The sequence below is a fragment of the Polypterus senegalus genome, chromosome 8 (assembly GCF_016835505.1).
Source record: "Polypterus senegalus isolate Bchr_013 chromosome 8, ASM1683550v1, whole genome shotgun sequence".
Taxonomy (NCBI): Eukaryota; Metazoa; Chordata; class Cladistia; order Polypteriformes; family Polypteridae; genus Polypterus; species Polypterus senegalus.
The window spans coordinates 89,343,951-89,352,121 of record NC_053161.1 but is presented as its reverse complement, the minus strand read 5'-3'; positions in this window follow the sequence as shown (position 1 = coordinate 89,352,121).

The window sequence follows — 8,171 nt, the reverse complement described above, 5'->3', positions numbered from 1 at the left end:
TCACGACACATACTACTGCCCAAAGCCCCCACATCCCAAGGGATCTGAAGCTGTTACTTTTTATCTGAGACTGGGAATAACTGTAGATGTGAGTAGTGTTTTGAGACAATCGAACTAGAAATTCTCTGATCTAGATGGATAAAAGTTGACACACAAATGCTGGTGAATCTGCCTTATTCGTATCTCATTGTCACTTGATTTTGATTATTCCTTTTATTGAGTGTTCCTGCTTATGCTGAATTAGTATGCGCCTTATGGTCCACGATGTCAAAGCCGAATTGACAAAAAAACAGAGACATAGGTACTTTATATATGATATTTAGAATTATTCATTTTATGACCTGTATAGTACATTTCAGAAAATATTGTGGCACAGATGCAACATTATTCAAATTATTAATATTCATTCGTGTACCTTCTTGCGCTTGTAATCAGTGACCGCATTTTTTTTCCCCTGATTTTGCCCAGTCTGCACAGGAGTCCAGGACATGCAGTGGAAAGAATGTTCCTCTGCAAGGTGAGCCATGAATGCTCTTCTTTTCTCAATGGACCCCATACATGCTTTGCACAGTACATGTGCCTTGATCGCTGCCAGGTCAAGCTTGTTGTAGCACAAGCAACCGGCCACCTGCGTGTTCCTGCTCGCACTGGATAAGCTCATGTCTTCTGGTCAGCACAGCACCAGGGAAAAAAAAGAAAGACACAAATATATGTGACATTTTGAAGAATTCATTGTATGACCTGAATAGTACCAATCAGAAAATATCATCGCACTAATGCAATATTATTTGAAAACGAACACTGTCAGATCATTATATGTTCCAAATAATGATCTATTATTTCCATTCTAAAACTCCAGCACTTCACTCCCAGATAATGAAGGCATGAGCTAGGAGAACTTTGTGGCCGTTCTGCGACGGTGGGGGGCTGGAATAGTAGGCTGCTTGCTACTTGTGCTGATTGGCACATTTACAAGACAAAATACGCTGACTGAGAAGTGCGAAGGGATTTAAGGTGGGCTGGATTTACGAGTTTTTTCGTAGGCTTTGGTAATTCTAGAGTTAAAACTGGCTACTTTCCTATAGCATGAGGCAGAAGAAACTGGACAAACAGATAAGCAAAGACATGAGATTTTGCTGAGTGAAACGAATGAAGAACTGCCTCCTGGATCAGCCGAATTCACCAATTCACTTTTCCGAGAAGAACCTATAGAAGCTGAAGATATAAAGAAAGAAGAGTTCTCATGTAAAGAAGTAAGATTTAATTGTACAAAAACATTGTCATCATGTACCAAAATAAACTATTTTAGTGTTTTAGTGTATAAGAAAATGAGTTGAATGCATTGAATGAGTTATGCTGGAGATTTTTCTGTTCCTTATATTCTATAAATGATAACATTTTATCTAAACTGATACTGCTGAAATTTTCCTTTAGATGCATGACAAGCATCTACTAGCAGGTACACAAACTGAGAAATTTTCATAACTCACTTGTGCTACCCATCAGTCAGACATTTTTGTGTACACATTAGATGCTTGTGAAATCCTTAAGGTATCATTTTATAAACATCTGTGGTGTTAAAATCATTCATTTTCTGTGCCTCTGGGCTGTAAAATTATGATCTCAGCCAGTTATCAATTTTCCAAAGCATATCACTACCAATCAACATTATTGTATTCCAAATGGTGTGTGCAGATATGAATTTTATTTTTTTGCATTCTGTATTACTTAATAATAGTAAAATCCATCTTATTTTGCGATTGTTACTCATTACTTCATACAGTAATTAAAATATATAATACAAATAGAAACGCTTTCCTTAAAATGGATTGTTCATAAGAAATCAAGATGGACCCAACACCCAAAATTACTAGTTTTTATTTTCATTACCATTAAATTTAGAAAACAAAAGTTTAAATTATTGTAATTATTTTTTAAAAATCAGATAGGCATTGTGTATGTTAAATTGTCATTGTTTTCTCTTCATAATCTGGTGGTTTGTGTAGGCCGTACTCCATATTTCTGAAATGGACAAGGAGGAGACAATGAGAAGTTTAGTGGATTTACAGAGAAAAGCTGAAAATAAACTTCAAAGGGACAAGGAAAGGCAGATGCTAAGGGTGGGTGATTCTTTTTTTTTTTTAACCTCATATGACCAGTATTATTGACTAAATTCAGGTAAATCTATTTCTGGCAACTAAAGCTATACATTTTTTTATTTGAAGATAGAAAATAGGTCAATAGTAAAGTACAACTCATTAATTGTAAATTTATACTAATAAAAGGCAAAGCCCTCACTGACTGACTGACTGACTGACTGATTCACTCACTCACTCACTCACTTATTACTCACTCACTCACTCACTCATCACTAATTCTCCAACTTCCCGTGTAGGTAGAAAGCTGAAATTTGGCAGGCTTATTCCTTACAGCTTACTTACAAAAGTTAAGAAAGTTTCATTTCGAAATTCTACACGTAACGGTGATAACGGTCGACAACGTCCGCCATGTTGAACTTTCATATTTATGGCCCCATCTTCACGAAATTTGGTAGGCGGCTTCCCTGCGCTAACGGAAACCAATGTACGTAATGATTTCGGTGGTATAACCCCACTGTCGGCCGCCATATTGAACTTTCCAACGGTCTTTGTTACTTATGGGCCCATTTTCAAGAAATTTGGTACGCGGGTTCCCAACGCTAACTGAATCCTACTTATGTACATATATACGTCCATAGCCTGCAGATCGGTCACCGTGTGAGGTGGCGTTTGGTCCACCATCCCAACATCTCCCACATTGTTGGCTGCCTGCCTATATAAGGCTGTCCGTCTCTCCAGTCTCTACATTCCCTTCCTTGCTTCGCCAAGGGATTCACGTCTCCCTGCTGATAACTGCAGCCTTTTTATTTAATCCACGGCTTCTCCGCTGTTTTATTGTTCATTTATTACGATTATAGTTATTGTTTAGGTATTTTAGACTTACTTTACATTGTTCAGGTACCCATTTCCTTTATCGTTCCAACCGTACCCCCATTAACATGTCTATCGAGGTGATCACCATCGATCAAAGAACTATCACTTACCGAGTGGTTTCCATGCCCGGAGATGGCACCTGCCTTTTCCATTTTCTGTGTTACATATTGCACGGCCATATCAGGCTCACTCTTGATATCCGGAGTGTCTTATGTGTCTTATGTATTGAATGACTGGGACAGGTTCAAGGTGTGGAAAGATGACGGTACAGGAGATAATTATACCACACAGGAGCACTATAAGAGTGAAATGCTTAAGCCCTTCACCTATGGTTCTTTCAAGTGTACCAAAATGGCCAAATATTTTACACCTTTGGACAACCGCCAACGCCTCTTAAACATCTTAGATTCACAGGTGACGATTTCAGTAGTGGACACTTTGATGTTTATGAATGTTTAAACTCTCAAAAGCTGGATGCAAAGTTATTGATGAAACCGGTTGTATGCTTACAACGCTTGACAGATGCCGAATGTCACTTCGACACAACAAGTCCTGCAAATACTGTCGTAATTGAAACAAACCATGAAACTCAAACCGATTATGACAGCAGCAGTCCAAGTTGTGAGATTTGAAACAAGATTACTGTTCACATGGCCAACTGTACGTTGCATGATCAAGAGTAAGCTCAGCACACAGCTTGGTCATATTACAACCGGAGGGCCGAACTGACAATGTGATATACAAAGAAACCCTTAACAAATAATTATTGGTATATTTTCCCTCAGTTTAAAAAGGTTTAATTTTCTTCTTAATAAAAATTTTAAGGCAGTACTTCGCCGCTGAGAAGCACGGGTGTTTTGCTAGTGATGGAATATAGTGCAACGAAAAAGATACACAATAATTTCTCTAGCATATTTATCCAAATCAATTTAAACTTATAATCTAATTTTACAGGTATTTCCACATTTAAATCCTTAGTAATTATTTTGCTTAAAGTCATGCAGTGAGAAAGTGGTGGCGATTGAACTGACAGCCTTGTGGTTTGCAGTCTAACACCTTAACCACAAGGACACATAGCCTGATATTTTGTGAATGGTGTATAATATGTCCTGTTTAATATATAACTCAACTATTTACAGTACAGAAACTGAAATATGACTATTTATTTTTAAAAAATTCCTTAGGTCCAAGAGCGATTGTCTATAATACGCAATAGGAAATCAGACGAGGATTTGCTGGGAAACAAAGAAGGTGACGGCTTCAGACATTTTACTGAAGACCTAAAAACGGTAAAACCTTAAAAGCATAGCCTTATACAATAACAATACTAGACAGAGAGTCTTTAAATAATCAACAGAAGTTGGGACACTGGTGAAAATTGTTTGCTTCACCTGGCAAGACTCAATTTACTTTGGCTGCTGCAGAACATATGTAGTTTGTAACCTATTAGTTGTTTCCTGAAAAAGGTCCATTTCTAACATTCTGAAATTTTCCTTTTTTCACATTTTGCTAACTTATACTTTAAATTTAAACCTCTGGCAGTTTACTGCTTACCTATTCACCATTTTAGAAAACTTTGTATATCATTTTCTTTTTACAGCAACCTTATATAAAGTTACTAACAAATACATATCTAATATAACTACAGTGAAACCACAGGATGTTATTTAGATAGATAGATAGATAGATAGATAGATAGATAGATAGATAGATAGATAGATAGATAGATAGATAGATAGATAGATAGATAGATAGATACAGATATCTCTGTAAACATTTTGCGGGAGTTTCCATGTATGATCATTTTTTTTTATATCGTCTGAAACAGGGCTACAACCTTTTAAGAAATGATTTGCTGTTGTCAATAAACATAAACAAAGGGCACGTATTGTTCATGAGTGCTTAGTTTAAAGAACTGATGACTTTAAAATTACAATGTCATCTTGTAGCCTTAGCTGCCTCGAAAGCTTACATTTTTAATCTATTTAGTTAGCCAATAAAAGGTGTAATTTCACCCTACTTTCTCCAATGTCATCTTGTTAATGCCAAACATGCACGTCAAAGTTTAGTACTACCACTTTACATCTCCTGGAGACTGCATTCAAATTATTGGTGTGACGTGCACATGTTTTTCCATGTCTCTGTGGGTTTCAATCCCAACTGCTCTGATTTTTCTCCTACAAGCACTCATGTTAGCTTAACTGACAATGTTAAATAGTGATTGCTTCGCATTAGATGTAGTTTCCTGCATTGTGCCCAGTGTAACAACAATCAATTCCCATGATATTTAATTGAAAAAGAAGGTTGAGAAAACTAGTGGCCAGAAATATGCCATGGTGACCCATGCTACTTTGCAAACAATGCTTCATGTGGAATCCTCTTGAGAAGCTTACATAGAACAATCATAGTGACAGACTGACAATCCCCCATTTTTCCATATGACAAGTCTCTCTCTTATCTTTAATTGCAGGTGAACAAAACACACCAAAGGACTTTAGTCAAAAGAAAACTGGAACAACTAAGACGTGAACGCACATGCATCATGCAGTCCAAGAGAGAAAGGTGAATAAAACTTTACATGATTGCAAACCTTATATTAATTAGCACTTCCCACTCATTGTCACAAATGGATGTTATCATTAGTTTCTGCTATTTTTCATCCTAAAAGAATATGACGTTAAAATGAAAACACATCAAAGGTGTATTTAACAATCTAAGTGCAGTCATGCACAGTATTTATTCAAAATGTTCTACAGTAAGATGACTATTACACCCTTTTTTTAGTTGTCGGTCAGAACCACTTTGGGTAATGCTGCTGCTGCCGTGGCTAAATGTAATTTTCATTCTTGACTGGATTCCCTTCTCTGTATTTTAACATTGATCTCCTAGTTTGTGTAGGTTTCACTAGAGGACATCCTATGACAGCCTTAAGACATGCTGGTTAAACAACTGATTACTCTAAATCTTGACTTAAGTTAATATGATCTTGTGTTTAATACAATGAAGTAGTCTCCTGTCCATTTCACTTCCTGATTTTTGTCTGTTGCTGCATCTCTGACCACAAAACATTCAGTGCAGAAAATACAAAAACCCAAAATAGAAAATTTTACTTAATTTGTTTAAAAAAAATCCACTGAGAGTTTTTAACAAAATCTAATATATTAATAATAATAATACATTTTATTTATTTGTAGGCGCCTTTCTAAACACTCAAGGACACAGAACAATAGACAAAACACAGATTATAAACACAAGTAAAATACAGAAGTTAAAATCAGACAGAGCAATTGTAATCAAAGAAAAAAAATCAGTCTTAAACAAATGAGTTTTAAGTTCAGATTTGAAAAGTGAAAATGATTCAATATTTATAAGCTCAGGTGGTAGTGAGTTCCAAAGCTGGGGAGCAGAGCAACTAAGTGCTCTGCTCCCCATAGTGGTAAGATGGACGAAGGGGACAGTCAAGTGGACGGAGGAAGAGGAACTAAGGGTGCGGGAGGGAATGGCAACATGGAGGAGGTCAGACAGATATGGAGGGGCAAAGCTGTGGATAGCCTTAAATGTTAGTAGGAGAATTTTGAATTGAATTCGGAACTGAACTGGAAGCCAATGAAGCTGCTGCAAAATGGGAGTGATATGGTGAATAGAAGGGGATCTAGTAGTGATGCAGGCAGCTGAATTCTGGACCAGTTGAAGCTTATAAAAAGATTTGTGAGAAAAACCAAAGAAAAGGGAATTGCAATAATCCAGATGAGAAGTGACAAAGCTATGAACAAGGAGAGCAGTGGTTTGGGGAGTGAGGGAGGGGCGAATACGATTAATGTTACGCAAGTGGAAATAAGCAGACTGGGAGATGTTATTGATGTGGGACTGAAAGGATAAAGTACTGTCGAGTATGACACCCAGACTCTTAACCTGTGGGGAAGGGGAGACAGAGGAATTATCAGTAACAAATGAAAAGTGATCAGTTTTGGATAATGTTGATTTTGTAACAATGAGGAGAACCTCAGTTTTGTCAATATTTAATTTAAGAAAATTTGAAGAAAACCAGGATTTGATTTCTGCTATGCAAACAGTAAGTGAGGAGGGTGGAAAGGAAGCAGTAGGTTTGCTTGTGAGACAGAGCTGGTTGTCATCAGCATAACAGTGGAAGCTAATGTTATATTTATTAAAGATATTGCCAAGGGGAAGGAGGTAAATAATGAAAAGGAGGGGCCCCAGGACAGAGCCCTGGGGCACACCTGAAGTAACAGCAGTGGATTGGGATGTAAAAGTTTTATGCTGAACAAACTGAGTGAGGCCTGAGAGGTAGGATCTGAACCAATCTAGTTGCAATTGAAGATAATCTATTGAGAAGAGTAGTGTGACAAATAGTGTCAAAGGCTACACTCAGATCAAGGAGGATGACAATAGTAATTTAACCAGAATCAACTACCATAAATAGGTTATTAGTAATTTTTATAAGTGCCGTTTCTATACTGTGGAGGGGACGAAAACTAGACTGAAACTGTTCATACAGATTATTTTGAGATAAATGAGAATGAAGTTGAATAGCCACTGTTTTTTCAAGAGTTTTGGAAATGAAGGGTGGATTAGAAATAGGACGGAAATTACTGAAATTTGTCGGATCGGCACCAGGTTTTTTCAGTATTGGGGTTATTGCAGCAGTTTTAAAAGATGAAGGAACAGTACCAGTAGTGAGAGAAGAGTGGATTATAGCAGAGATAAGGGGGACCAGAGAGGGGAGGCAAGCTTTGACTAGAACTGTAGGGAGGGGGTCCAGTTGACAGGTGGATGGCTTAGACTGACAGACAAGATCTGAGATTCCTGAGAAAGTAGGAAGCTGAAAAGAGGAAAATGAGTGAGTTGGTGGGTGAAATTCAAATGAAGTACTGGAAGAATCCCTACAGAGAGACTGATGAGTCTTCCGGATTTTTTCATTAAAAAAGGACATAAGGGAATTGCAAAATTCAGTTGAGTAAAGGTGAGAAGGTAAAGAATCCGGGGGTTGTATGATATTGTTAAGTAGTAAAAACAATGACTTGGTGTTTCCTTCATTGGAAGAAATAGTGAGAGTATAATAGTTAGATTTAGTTTGGGCAATACAGTCCTTGTAATAAAGTATATGGTTTTGGTACATCTCTTTGTGAACAAAGAGTCCAGTTTTTTATATAACCGTTCAGGTTGCCGGCCTTTGGCTTT